The sequence below is a fragment of the Rhinatrema bivittatum genome, chromosome 7 (assembly GCF_901001135.1).
Source record: "Rhinatrema bivittatum chromosome 7, aRhiBiv1.1, whole genome shotgun sequence".
In the NCBI taxonomy this organism is placed as follows: Eukaryota; Metazoa; Chordata; class Amphibia; order Gymnophiona; family Rhinatrematidae; genus Rhinatrema; species Rhinatrema bivittatum.
In genome coordinates, this window is record NC_042621.1 from 6537972 (window position 1) to 6550083 (window position 12112).

The window sequence follows — 12112 nt, forward strand, 5'->3', positions numbered from 1 at the left end:
CACTGGATAGCCTTATACTGCACAGAGAAAGGGAAGCCCTGGGAAACGTCTTAGGCACCACAGACTCAAATCAATGTGGATTTTATTTATTGAAGCGATTATGGATGTGTGAAGGAGTATACGGGAAACTCCCTCAAACTACCTTAAGGGACCGGCCAAAGAGATCTAGCCAGGTCTTCCTTAAGAAGCAGCCCTGCAAGGGCCCAGGGAGGATCCCTGCAGCCTAACATAAGTTGGCAGGGCCCAGAAGAGTTAGATAGGGAGCAGGCAAGAACCAGGAATATGTGTAATACCGAGTATTTGTGAGATACCTGAACTTCAAGATGAACTGCACAATTTGTCTGTTTTGTTTTGTTTTCACTGTAAATAAACCACACTTAATAGCCAGAGTGTCTCCTTTTTCTTCTAGTTGTTCCCAAGCTGCTACCACTCGAGTTAACAAGGGATGTAAAAAGAAGGAAATGTACTGGTGCCAATGAATTACATTTGACCAAGTTGAACAATAAACATTTTATTTGGGAACACCCCACTCTTGTGCCTAGCCTGTTTATTGGTAGTCACCACTCACCAGCACAGAGGCTAAGAGTCTGAGTTTACACACAGAAAAGAGACTTATACTATGCCTTGGGCATCTACCTTCCTCCTATTGGAGAATCCACGCCGGGGTTTAGTGGGACTGTGCATGGGCTGAGCCCTAGTCCTGAATGGTCCCCCTCTTCATTACTATACCTAGAAAACAGGTGGGCTACATTGAAATATCTGCATTATTTTAAAACGTGAAGCAGAGTCCTTGCTTCTTCAGCTGTCCATGAAAGCAGTCTAAAAGCCTGGTGTCATATGAATTTATTCCAGCTTCACAATACACAGATCACAATCTAAGGGCCATTTGACAATGGAAAAGGAGTGAGCAATCAGACTAATGCACAAGGAGCTCCACCCGAACTAATGGAGCCCATTTTGAGACCTGTTCACTTGTCTGGATCCTGTGCATATGCATGGGTCCAACTGTTTGGAACCCTGTTCCCCCCAGTCAGACTACTCTCATGGCTCATTTGACAAGTCCTGAAAATGTGGTGGGGTTATGACACCAAACAGAAGAGCTGAGACACACAGGTTCTACTAATATTACATTGCATAGCAATTAATATATAATTGTCTTGAAAAACAGAAAGAGGTTTCCTTGCACTTTTGATATGAGAGTGCAGTTTCGGTATCTTTCTGGGGGCAGTAGCTCCAAAAGGGTTCGTTTTGTGCATACGTTCAAGGAAATGAACCTCATTCCTATGCAGAAGGGATGTTGGGAATGATCTCGCTCTCAAACTTACTAATAATGCTCCCCTTAATATTTGCATTGTAGTATCTTTCCACTTGTTTCTTCCCTTTGACCCAGTTTCTTTCATTTGACCTGTGCTGCCCTAAAGATATGGAGATTAAGAGAAGTCATTAAAGAATTGATTTCTAAACTACATGCTCTAATTAACAGAACAGAATACACCATTGCATTAGTCCCCACAAAAAAAAATCAGGAATGGTTTGGAGGCTGTGGGCTCTCTTTATTGGAAAAAGAGCAACAAACAGCATATACACAAGGTAGAGGTTTTTTGAGGCTTTTACATTTTGCAAGCTGTGGAGTCCGACGGAGGTTCTGAACCACCGGCAACACCAGTGTTCTACCACCTTATAGCCACTGATGGCAGCCAAGATCAGTGCTGCTCTTGTGACTTGCAAAATTACAATCTCCCCCCCCCCCCAAAAAAAGGTCTTATTTATACGTAATGTTAATGTGCATGACCTGTCAGGGCTTCTGAGAAAAACGGACTTTCAAGGGCCCGAAAAGTCACGCCCAGCATCCACTTATAAAACTTGTGGAGTTTTTACGTGTGGCCCCTGTTCTAAGGTCTCTTGGTAATTATTCAGAGAGATCTTGGGCCAGGGCTGCACCAGTGCTCCCAGGTTCTTCCTGTGTCGGGGGAAAGAGTTAGTAGCCTTTTTTTTTTTTTTTTAAACTTCAGAGAGTTCCTCTGCAACATGGTCCAGTAAAGAAAACCCACATCACACTGTACCTGTTGTTCAAAATAAAGTGCTCTAACATAAAACTTGGTAGCAGGAAAAAAGGAAAATCCACAGCAGTTACACTAAGGGTTAGTGCACAATCCGTGTAGAAAAGTCAAGTCCAAAGGAAAACAAATATCAGTCTTGGCAGTGTCTGCCAGATCTTAAAAAGCACTACATTTGTGCATAATCTTCTCATCAGGCGGTGGGAGGTTATAGTGTACTGATGCAGGCCAGAGTTTGGGAGTTATTAATGATCAATGTTGATTGTTGTCATGCTTGCCTGAGGCTTTCGGCTTCTTGGGATTTGTAAACCTAAATGTGGTAATAAAATAAGTGAAAAATCGATATTTTATTTTTTTTTATGGTTACTTTTGACAGACGAACAGAAACTGATGGTAGTTTACGCTGCCAGGTTCATCTCATCTGCTCCCCTACTTTCTGCCACACCACTAACCCTTTCTTGATCTCTTACCCACAGCTGAGAATCCTCTGCGGTTATGCCATAGCCGTTTTGAATTTGATACGAGTTCTGCCCTCACTACCTATACTAGCACCCTGTTTTCCAAGCAGCCACCTTGGAGTGGAGCAGCAGACTACTGGTTAGAGCAGCGGGATGGTCAGGGTTCAGATCCCACTGTGACCGTGGGCAAGTCACTTCGCCCTCCATTGCCTCAGGTACAAACTCAGAATATGAGCCCTCCGGAGACAGGGAGATACCTTAAATGTTATCCACTTTGAAGTGGCTGAAAGGCAGAACCTTAATGAAATAAAATAATGGAAAGGCTGCACACCTCGGCAGGTAATCACTCTAGGCCAGGCATACCCTGACCCTCCCTGTGAATGTCCCTGCTACCTGGTTTTCTGGACGCAGCTCTCTCTCTCTCTCTCTCTCTTCCAATATCTCTGCCTCAAAGAGCAGCGGTTACAACCCTGAAAAATCTGGTTGAGCTGTTTGTGCCCTTTTCTGCCATCAATTACTATGCTGCCAGGTAATATACAAAAGCAAATGAAACTTTGGCTCATTCCACTTTTCAGAGAGCAAATCATGGGTCCTTTCTCCTGTTAGACAGTTTTTCCTCTCACTCTCACAAAGGTAAAATCCTCTCTCTTCCTCCAGCCTCTCTGAAGAAATCCCTTAACTCCCCTCTTCTTAGAGACCTCTTTTTTTGAATGTTCAGGAAACCTCTGGAAGCACCCTTGGACCCAAAGACAAGACCTCCCTACTCCTGAAAGCTTGGGCACCCTGATTTTGGACACCACTCACCTTCCTAGAACAGGAGGCAGGCCTAATATTCCTCTTCCCTTGGAAAGGCCACTCTCTATCAGCACCTCTTTTAGTCAGAGAGCCAAAGAACAGCCTCTCCCTTTGGAGGGAAAAGCCTGAAGAACAACCCTGAACCATGACAGCACACAAGTTTTGGTAAACTCATGTCCCCTAGTCCTCCTATTATCCGAAAGAGTAAATAACCGATTCACATCTACCCGTTCTAGACCTCTCATGATCTTAAACACCTCTATCATATCCCCCCTCAGTCGTCTCTTCTCCAAGCTGAAAAGTCCTAACCTCTTTAGTCTTTCCTCATAGGGGAGTTGTTCCATTCCCCTTATCATTTTGGTAGCCCTTCTCTGTACCTTCTCCATCGCAATTATATCTTTTTTGAGATGCGGTGACCAGAATTGGTCACAATACTCAAGGTGGGGTCTCAACATGGAGCGATACAAAGGCATTATGACATTTTCCGTTTTATTCACCATTCCCTTTCTAATAATTCCCAACATTCTGTTTGCTTTTTTGACTGCCGCAGCACACTGAGCCGATGATTTCAATGTGTTATCCACTATGACACCTAGATCTCTTTCCTGGGTGGTAGCGCCTAATATGGAACCTAACATTGTGTAATTATAGCATGGGTTATTTTTCCCTATATGCATCACCTTGCACTTGTCCACATTAAATTTCATCTGCCATTTGGATGCCCAATCTTCCAGTCTCGCAAGGTCCTCTGACAATTTATCACAATCTGCTTGCGATTTAACTACTCTGAATAATTTTATATCATCTGCAAATTTGATTACCTCACTTGTCGTATTCCTTTCCAGATCATTTATAAATATATTGAAAAGCACCGGTCCAAGTACAGATCCCTGAGGCACTCCACTGTTAACCCTTTTCCATTGAGAAAATTGACCATTTAATCCTACTCTGTTTCCTGACTTTTAATCAGTTTGTAATCCACAAATGGATATCGCCTCTTATCCCATGGCTTTTTAGTTTTCTTAGAAGCCTCTCATGAGGGACTTTGTCAAATGCCTTCTGAAAATCCAAATGCACTACATCTACTGGTTCACCTTTATCCACATGTTTATTAACCCCTTCAAACAAAGTGAAGCAGATTTGTGAGGCAAGACTTCCCTTGGGTAAAACCATGCTGACTATTGTGATGTAGTGCAGCGCTGCCGGGGGCAGGAATGGATAAGATACCATAAGGCGGCTGGTAATACTAGAGCCAGCCAGCAGGGGGCCTATTTCAGACCGTACGAAAGTGCCCAGGAGAGGGGCACCAGCCCGCTCTCCCACCGAAAGAGACAAAGAACTGTGCCCTGCATCCCGCAGGGAGCACAGAAGAGAAGGAGAGCCAGCCAGCAGGGGGCCTATTTCAGACCGTACGAAAGTGCCCGGGAGAGGGGCACCAGCCCACTCTCCCACCGAAAGAGACAAAAGAACTGTGCCCTGCATCCCGCAGGGAGCACAGAAGAGAAGGCCTGAAGAAAGATCACACGGATGTGATGCAGCTGACAAGGAAGGTACACTCCCTGCGCAGAGGCTAGGGAGAAAGACGAGGGAGGGGGGGGGGGAGGAGGGGACCACTGCCAGGCATGCACCTGTGCACTGATGGGAAAGAGGGAAGGAGGGAGGGGAAACCGTAACCCTGGCGGGGGGGCTGTGGGGTTGCTCCCGGTTGCCCAAGCGGGACCCCGAGGCTCGCAGCTACCTAAGGGCGGGAACGCCTCACTGCTCCCGTACACGCGCTCCTATTGAAGGGCGTGCGCTACTGCCCGAAAACAAAATGCCTAAATGTGGACGGTGAGTACAGGCTGGGGTCCCTCCCGAACCGAGCACAGGACGTCAGCCACCGCCCAACGCCAGATGAATAATGGCACCGTGTCTGTGGCCGCAGCGTGGGCGTACTTGGCCGCAGCCAGCAGGGGGAGCAGGTGAGGGCGAGAAAGTACAAATCCCAGGTTCCTAGAACCACCACCTGACCTGTAGAGTGAGCCTGGAGGAGAGCAGGTGGCAGACTTGGACTAATGAGTCACACAGGTGAACCTAGGGAGCTAGAGGAAGAGGGTGTGCCTAGGTAGCGGCAGTGGCCAGAAAAAGCCAGTGCCAGGAAGCAAAGGGAAAGGAAATGGAGGTAGGTTCCAGGGGAGAGGAATCCTCCAGCTGCCTCATGGGTTCAGCCTAGCCAGAAAAGGGAAACTGAGAACCTGTACCCTAAGGGAAGTTAGGGCAGGGGTGTTTGCTGGTGAACTGGAGAGCCGGGGGGGCTCAACAGTACCTTTTGATCCAGCACATGTGTTAAGGGGTGTTTGCTGGTGAACTGGAGAGCCAGGGGGGCTCAAACAGTACCTGTGCTCCAGCACGAGTGCTAAGGGGTTAGACGGCTGGAGAGCGGGGGCAGGGTCATTTGTGCAGCTCCTGAGGTGACGGAGCAAATGTACTAGACTCAGCTACTTTGCTTTATAAAAATGCTTTGAGGAACCTCTCTCTCTCTCTGTGTTATCTTTGGGGGTTGGGGGACTGCTTCAACCCCACTCCATACAAAGAGAACCCAGAAGCCCAGCGAAACCAGGGCCTGCGGAGACCTGAACCCAGGGAGTCCTGTGCGACTGAGGGACTCCAGGGATATCCAGGACTCGTGAGGGGCCTGAACCAGAGTCAGAAGAGCGGCACCCAGGGCAGCACGGGCGGTGAGCCTTCACACTATTTATTTATTTGTTTGTTTTTAGTTTTTTATATACCGATGTTCCTGTATAATATACATATCGCACCGGTTTACAAGGAACTGAAACAGTCGCCTCTGGGGCGTCATACATTGGAGCAAGTTGAAAAAAAGAACTTGCAGAGAGATAAAAAAGGACTACATTCAAAGAGACTATTAGCAGCAACAAAGTACAACTCAAAAACATATGTACAGAGGGATAGATGGGCCGGGGTCTATAATGTCATCGACTTCATCGGGCCTTAGCTCTCCGGGAACACTTGGGCGAAAAGCCAAGTCTCTAGCTTCTTTTTGAATGTCATGAGGCAGGGTTCTTGGCGGAGGTCCGGAGGGAGCGAGTTCCAAAGTGGGGGACCAGCAGTGGAAAGGGTGCATTTCCTCAGTGAGGTTTTTGCTGGCTGGGTGTGTAGCAGGCTAAGAGAGAATTTGAAAAGAAGTTGGCTGTAGAGGCAAAAACTCACAGTAAAAACTTTTAAAAATATATCCGAAGCAGAAAGCCTGTGAGGGAGTCAGTTGGACCGTTAGATGATCGAGGGGTTAAAGGGGCACTTAGAGAAGATAAGGCCATCGCGGAAAGATTAAATGATTTCTTTGCTTCGGTGTTTACTGAAGAGGATGTTGGGGAGGTACCCGTAATGGAGAAGGTTTTCATGGGTAAGGATTCAGATGGACTGAATCAAATAACAGTGAACCTAGAAGATGTGGTAGGCCTGATTGACAAACTGAAGAGTAGTAAATCACCTGGGCCGGATGGTATACACCCCAGAGTTCTGAAGGAACTAAAAAATGAAATTTCAGACCTATTAGTAAAAATTTGTAACTTATCATTAAAATCATCCATTGTACCTGAAGACTGGAGGATAGCAAATGTAACCCCAATATTTAAAAAGGGCTCCAGGGGCGATCTGGGAAACTACAGACCGGTTAACCTGACTTCAGTGCCAGGAAAAATAGTGGAAAGTGTTCTAAACATCAAAATCACAGAACATATAGAAAGACATGGTTTAATGGAACAAAGTCAGCATGGCTTTACCCAGGGCAAGTCTTGCCTCACAAATCTGCTTCACTTTTTTGAAGGAGTTAATAAACATGTGGATAAAGGTGAACCGGTAGATATAGTATACTTGGATTTTCAGAAGGCGTTTGACAAAGTTCCTCATGAGAGGCTTCTAGGAAAAGTAAAAAGTCATGGGATAGGTGGCGATGTCCTTTCGTGGATTGCAAACTGGCTAAAAGACAGGAAACAGAGAGTAGGATTAAATGGGCAATTTTCTCAGTGGAAGGGGGTGGACAGTGGAGTGCCTCAGGGATCTGTATTGGGACCCTTACTGTTCAATATATTTATAAATGATCTGGAAAGAAATATGACGAGTGAGAGAATCACATTTGCAGATGACACAAAATTGTTCAGAGTAGTTAAATCACAAGCAGATTGTGATAAATTGCAGGAAGACCTTGTGAGACTGGAAAATTGGGCATCCAAATGGCAGATGAAATTTAATGTGGATAAGTGCAAGGTGATGCATATAGGGAAAAATAACCCATGCTATAATTACACAATGTTGGGTTCCATATTAGGTGCTACAACCCAAGAAAGAGATCTAGGTGTCATAGTGGACAACACATTGAAATCATCAGTGCAGTGTGCTGCGGCAGTCAAAAAAGCAAACAGAATGTTGGGAATTATTAGAAAAGGAATGATGAATAAAACGGAAAATGTCATAATGCCTCTTTATCGCTCCATGGTAAGACCGCACCTTGAATACTGTGTACAATTCTGGTCGCCGCATCTCAAAAAAGATATAATTGCGATGGAGAAGGTACAGAGAAGGGCTACCAAAATGATAAAGGGAATGGAACAACTCCCCTATGAGGAAAGACTAAAGAGGTTAGGACTTTTCAGCTTGGAGAAGAGACGACTGAGGGGGGATATGATAGAGGTGTTTAAAATCATGAGAGGTCTAGAACGGGTAGATGTGAATCGGTTATTTACTCTTTCGGATAGTAGAAAGACTAGGGGGCACTCCATGAAGTTAGCATGGGGCACATTTAAAACTAATCGGAGAAAGTTCTTTTTTACTCAACGCACAATTAAACTCTGGAATTTGTTGCCAGAGAATGTGGTTCGTGCAGTTAGTATAGCTGTGTTTAAAAAAGGATTGGATAAATTCTTGGAGGAGAAGTCCATTACCTGCTATTAAGTTCACTTAGAGAATAGCCACTGCCATTAGCAATGGTTACATGGAATAGACTTAGTTTTTGGGTACTTGCCAGGTTCTTGTGGCCTGGATTGGCCGCTGTTGGAAACAGGGTGCTGGGCTTGATGGACCCTTGGTCTGACCCAGTATGGCATTTTCTTATGTTCTTATGTTCTTGTACGCACTTCTTACAGGTCTCTTAGTAATGTGCTGCTGCAGTTGAAAAGTTAGGTTGAGGGGGGAGATGTTGTGTAGGGCCTTGTGTATCATCATGAGGGCTTTGAAATGAATCCTGAATTTAATAGGCAGCCAGTGAAGGTTCTGGAGGATGGGGGTGATGTGCTCCCTTTTGTTGGTGTTTGTAAGGATTCTGGCCGTCGCGTTCTGGGCCATCTGAAGTGGTTTGATGGAGCTAGCGGGAAGGCCCAGAAGGAGTGAGTTGCAGTAATCCAGCTTCGGGAGGATGATGGATTGAAGTACCAGGCGGAAGTCTCGGAAGTGCAGAAGTGGTTTTAATTTTTTTAATACTTGCAATTTAAAGAAGCATTCTTTGGTAGTATTGTTTATGAACTTGCTGAGGTTGAGTTGGTTATCCAGTAGTACACCCAGGTCTCTTTCTTGCGATGTGTGGTCGATTGAAATGATAGAGCGTTGGGTGGAAGTTGGGGGGTTGAGCGGGATGCTGTTTTCTGGGGCTATTAGGAGGATTTCGGTTTTCTTGGTGTTTAATACGAGGCTGAGGTTGGTGAGTAGGTTGTTGATTGCTGAGAGGCAGTTGTTCCAATAAGACCAAGTTTTATGGAGAGATTCAGCTATAGGGATGAGGATTTGTATGTCATCCGCGTATAGGAAGTGTGTTAGCTTGAGGTTGGTTAGTAGATGGCAGAGTGGGAGGAGATAAATATTGAATAGAGTGGGTGAAAGGGATGATCCTTGGGGTACCCCCAACTTTGAACTGATAGGGTGTGATTCTTTGTTATTGATCTTGACCTTATAGAACCTGTTCCATTGAACCATGTCTTTCTATATGCTCTTTGGTTTTGAACTTTAGAATAGTTTCCACTATTTTTCTCAGCACTGAAGTCAGGCTCACTGGTCTTTAGTTTCCTGGATCGCCCCTGGGCCCTTTTTAAATATTGGGGTTACAGTGGCCACCCTCCAGCCTTCAGGTACATCTAGCATGTCCTGATGTTACATTTACCCAGTCAATAATGGGGTAATTGAAATCTCCATTACTGCATTGCCAAATTGGTTAACTTCCCTGATTTCTCTTAGCATTTCATTATCTATCTGACCATTTTGGCCAGGTGGAAGGTAGTAAACTCCTATCACTATACTCTTACCCAACACACATGGGATTTCTACCCATATAGATTCTACTGAGCATTTAGTCTTTTGTATGATCTTTATCCTGTTGGACTCTATACTCTCCCAGGCATAATGTGCCACACCCCCACCAAGTTGATCCTCCCTATCATTGCGATATAATTTGTATCCTCACATCTTACTTCTTAGACTTCTGGCATTGGCATACAGACATTTCAAAGTGCATTTTTTGTTTATATTAACAACCTGCTTTTCAGTTGATAGGGATCATTTGGAATTCTTTAGCTCAGGTGATTTTTTACTTATAGGCACATGGACTACATTTGCTTTTATTGGAACCTCTCCGTTAGAATGCCCTAACTCCCCTGTTTCATTAGTATCTTTCAGAGATACATTCCTCCGAACCATGCATTGCTGAGTGACTGTCGGTTTTCCTCCTTGTTCTAGTTTAAAAGCTGCTCTATCACTAACTTTTAGTGCCAGCAGCCTGGTTCAACTCTGATTAAGGTGGAGCCCGTCCTTTTGGAAAGTCTCCCCTTTCCCTTAAAGTTTCCCCAGTTCCTTACAAAACTGAATCTTTCTTCCTTGCACCATCATCTCTTCCATGCATTGAAACTCTGGAGCTCTGCCTGTTTCTGAGGACCAGCACATGGAACAGGAAGCATTTCAGAGAATAATGCCCTGGAGGTTCTAGATTTCAGCTTTCTATCTAAAATCCTAAATTTGGCTTCCAGAACCTCTCTCCCAGATTTTCGTATATCCTTGGTGCCCACATGTACCATGACAGCCGGCTCCTCCCCAGCACTGTCTATAATTCTATCTAGATGACATGTGAGGTCCACCACCTTTGCACCAGGCAGGCAAGTTACCAGGCGGTCCTCATGCCCACCAGCCACCCAGCTATCTACATTTCTAATAATCGAATCACCAACTACGATGGCAGACCTAACCCTTCCCTCCTGGGCAGTAGCCCTGGGAGACTTGTCCTCAGTGTGAGAGTACAACGCATCACCTGGAGAGCAGTTCCTTGCTACACCAGGGTGATGTTCTCCAATCGTAAGACCTTTCTGATCCAAGGCAGCACCAGGGCTGCCAGTCTGAAGTTAGGACTTGGCTACTATGTCCCTGAAGGTCTCATCTATATACCTCTCTGTCTGCCTCAGCTCCTCCAGGTCTGCCACTCTAGCCTCCAGAGATTGGACTCGTTCTCTGAGAGCCACGAGCTCTTTGCATCGGGTGCACATATACAATTTCTCACTGGCAGGTCAAATAAATCATACATGTGACACAATGCAAAAGACTGGAAAGCCCCCCTCTTGCTGCTAGACTGCTGCCTTCATCTTAATTTTGTTGAATTCCTAGTTAAGTTTAGGTTAGTAAGGGAGTTGGAATTAGAGTACTTTTAATTTACAGATGTATTTACTAATTAATCTGCTAGTGTCCTATAAGGGGATGATTAAACTCTCAATAAGGGCTAGTATGATTTAGATAAGAGCCTGACTGATTTTTAAAGGAGAAAGTGTCTCTTGCCTAAATATCAAGGGTTGAACTAGAGGTGGGTAGGTGGGTGGGAAAGACAAACACTAGAATTAACTCCCTCTGGCTTGCTTATTATCTCAGACACACACAAACTCTAAAGAATATATCCCACTATTTCACCTCTCTCTAAATATTTTTTTAAGTCCAAAGATTTCCCAAAGCTATAGTTACCAATCCTCTGTTATGATAACGTGTGTTTTGTGGATCCTTGGGTGCTGTGGAGATGACCACGCCCATTGGGAGGAGCCCCGAGAGGAGCCACAGCACTGGGCTGGACTCGTGCACACAAAACACAGGATTATTCTTTTATTATACAGCATAAAGATCTCCACCAGAAGTGGCAGTAGTGAGGCAGTCTGTGGTTGTAGTCTCAGGGACCTCGGCAGAGGGAGCCCTTCTCTCCTAGATGACATCAGGAGGTTCCACAGCAGGTCTCCCAGTGAGGAGATACTGTGGATGAGATGGACTGAGAGTTAGAGTACTCACTAGGTGTTAGCTGTAGATATGCGATTCCACCAGGTATGTAGTTGAAGGTACAGGCACCGAGGCAGGGAGAGCAGGCCCTCAAGGAGCGAGTACCTGTTCCCTGAAAGGAACCTGAAATAAAGCAGAGGGCCCTTGAGGAGCGGGTTCCCAGGTTAGCATATACCCCGAAGGGCAGAGAGAGAGCTTCCTGCGGCAGCACGGAAGTGGCAGAGTAGCATAGACAGGAATGGATTCGAGTCCTTGCTAACTCGGGGAGCTAGCAAATTGATGAAGGTAATATACCCGGATGGCGTGATGTCAGCATGAGAGAATGCCCTCGAGGTTCGCGCCAAGGGTGGTACAAAGACGTAGGCTGCGCGCACGCACACGCACCCTAGTAGGTACCTGGGAGGAGCAATGGCGGGAGTCTGCACCATAGCTGTTCTGGGGATGCCAAAAAGGTCGGCTGAAAGACGCGGCGGTAGCCATCTTGCTCAGGTAAGCGGGAGGAGCCGAGAATAAGGT